Source organism: Tauraco erythrolophus, chromosome 10, assembly GCF_009769465.1.
Source record: "Tauraco erythrolophus isolate bTauEry1 chromosome 10, bTauEry1.pri, whole genome shotgun sequence".
Lineage (NCBI taxonomy): Eukaryota > Metazoa > Chordata > Aves > Musophagiformes > Musophagidae > Tauraco > Tauraco erythrolophus.
In genome coordinates, this window is record NC_141474.1 from 20,030,947 (window position 1) to 20,033,800 (window position 2,854).

Here is a 2,854-nt window from a genome sequence, read left to right on the forward strand (position 1 = left end):
GCCTATTTTAGCAAAGCAATTGCACAGAAAAAGTTAGACTGAAATTGACTTTAAAGGTATGTAGTTGTGAGGAACGTGTGATGTAAGAATGTAATAGTATGAATAAAGTAAGTTAATTAGTTGATAAAACGGAAGAAAACCCAAACATTAGCAACCAGAATAAGTCAATAAAAGATTCTGGCTAGTCCTATGGCAAACGTAACCTGCCTGAATCCAATGCCGTGGTGATTTCCACTGCTCATGAATCTGGCTCCTAACCTTGATAAACAGAGAAAGAGGATACTACATAATCTATTGAGATAATGGATTAAATTTCCACTGGGCTTTTATGTATTCGTTTATTTTTTAAAAAAAAGTTTATTCTTTTGGTAACGTTCTTTAAAATCTTTTTTCTGACAAATGTTTCTTTATTTTTTTAATCTTTAATGCGTTTATCTGATTAGGTCACGTGCCTTACGCTAGGATGCAAAGTATTTCAGGAGAAGACTGCAGTTACGCATGCAGGAGGAGAAACATTGGTTATAAAACCAAACGGGAAGGGGGAGAATTGGTTTGCAAGCGGGTGTAGATCAGCACAGACCCACGGATCCAGCAGGTGAGGACGGGACCCACGACGGCGGCGCTCGGTGCGCACATAACCGCGGCAGCTCCAGGGGCCGCACGCCTGCGGTGCCGCAGGCCCATCCGCCTGCCCGGGCGCGACCCGCCGCTGCTGCCCGCGCCGGCAGGAGGTCCCCGCTGCCGCCACCGAGTGCTGCGGGCGCCCGCGGAGGCGATGCCCGCTCGGTGTTCCCGCGGAGCTCCCAGGCTGGGGTTGGTGCGGAGCGCCTGACCGCGCTGCCCCAGCCTGCGCCCCTCCTCGCCCACGGCAGCCCTCCGCAGGGCTCCTGAGGCGCTCTCCCGGCAGCCGGAGCCAGGCCCCGACGTCCCCTCGCCCAGCGGCAGCCGGGAGACGCGGCTCCGAGGGGCCGGAGGGAGGCGGCGGCTCACGGCGGCCGCTGGCCGGCGCGGAGCTGCCCGCACGGTTGCCAGGGCCTCCGCTCGCGTCCTCGGGCACGGAGACAGCGCGGGGCGCTCCCACCGCGAGCGGGGGGAAAGACCGGCGGCGGCCCGAGGGGGCTGGTCCCCGCTGCCGGCACCGCCTGCCCCGCTCCGCGGACACCGCCCGCCGCTCCCCGGAGAGAGGGGGAGCTCTCCTCGCACGTACCTGCGTGGGAGGGCTCGTCCTTCTCGCCCCGCCTGGCCGGCGGTGCCCCCTCGCGGGGAATGGTTTCTCCCGGCTCCCCGCCGTAGCCTCCCTCTCCTCCTCCCGCTAGTGCCCGGCTCGGCAGGCGCCGGCTCGGATGCTGCCGCCCGGGAGAGCCCCGCCGCGCCGCCGGTGAGGCGCAGCACGCTCCGCCCGGCCTCGCCCCGCGGCACCCCCGCGCCGTCCGGGAGGACCAGAGTGCTCGGCGGCCTCCCGCCCCTCCGCCCTGGCAGGTAACGGTGCGGGAGCGGCGGGACGCTCGCCCTCGCCGCCCGCGCTTCTTCTCACCCGCCGCCTCCGCGCCCCTGCAGGGGACAGGCTGCCGTCGGCGGGGGAGCCGTCTCCGGGGAGAGGCGGCGGGGCGGCCGCCCGTCGTGATTCAGCATCGCCGCCCGCGAAGGAGGAGCGGCGGGGAAAGGCAGCCCTGCCTAGCCTGGGGGCAGCGGGTGCCGGGGAGCGGGCGGGGGTGCGGAGCAGCCGCGGGCTGAGGGTCCCGCCTTGAGCCGTGCCGGAGCGGGGTCCGTCGCTGGCTCGGGGCGATGCTCCGGGGCGGGAGTGCGGGGAAGGGCCGCCCGCCGCCGCCGCTGCTGCTTCTCGGGTGCGCGGCCCGAGGGCGTGCGGGCCGAGGGGTGCTGTCCGCAGAGCCAGCCCCCGGTCCCGCAGCCCTCCCCGGGCGCGGCGGCGGGTCCCCGGGCGCGGGCAGCACGGAGCTGCGGCGCAGGTGCGGGCGGGACTGCGCGGTGCCGGAGGGCAGCGGCCTCTCGGGAAGTTTCCCGAATGCAGCGGGCAGCCTTCGTGTTGGGAGGGGAGGAAAACTGCGTGCGTGTCGCAGTGTGAGGAATAAGGAAAACGGAGGCGTTCCAGGATTAAAGGTATTAATTTCGGCCCCCCCCCCCCCCAGTTTTGCGTACGAAGTCCATCATCTGTGCGGGTCGTATGGCATGTTCGGCCAGGTCTCTCTAGAGCCAGTTCAGGTTAAAATGAGATCGTCTGTTGGCGGTGGAGGCTAAAATGTAGAACAAGTTAAATGTCTGGAGATGCAAGTCAAATATCTTCCTGTGCTTTCTGCGTTTAGTTGATGCCGACTATCTGTGAGTTGTTTTTGAGTTTCTGTTATTGAAACCACACATGATTGTAAGCAAAAGGGAAAACTAATTGATGCTGGAACTGCAACATACTGCTGAACTCTATGACACTGACTAAAGGTCTCAATATTGATCGCTTTTGTGCCATTCTTAGCTATATGCAGTTTGAGTACCAAAGTCAGATTTTATTCCTTCTCAAAACACCCCTAAACCAATCAAGCAAAACCTCCTTGCTTCAGTATACTTTTCTGCCTAAATCCTTCATTAATTTTATGTGCCAGGGTGTTAGTACCTATCTAAATAATACTCAGAGAAATCCTGCTGGTTGTTTTCACAATTTAAAAGCTAGAAGCACTTTTCTGTGTGGGAATTGGTTGTCCGCTAAATCCTACAGAGTATCTCAAAATGTACAGTGACTTGGCATCAGTAGAAGCTTTTGTCTCTGTTTTAAGTACTAGGATGCAGTTTTTAATAGAAATAAGATATGTGTCAATGCTACTTTGAACAAAAAATGACAGAAACA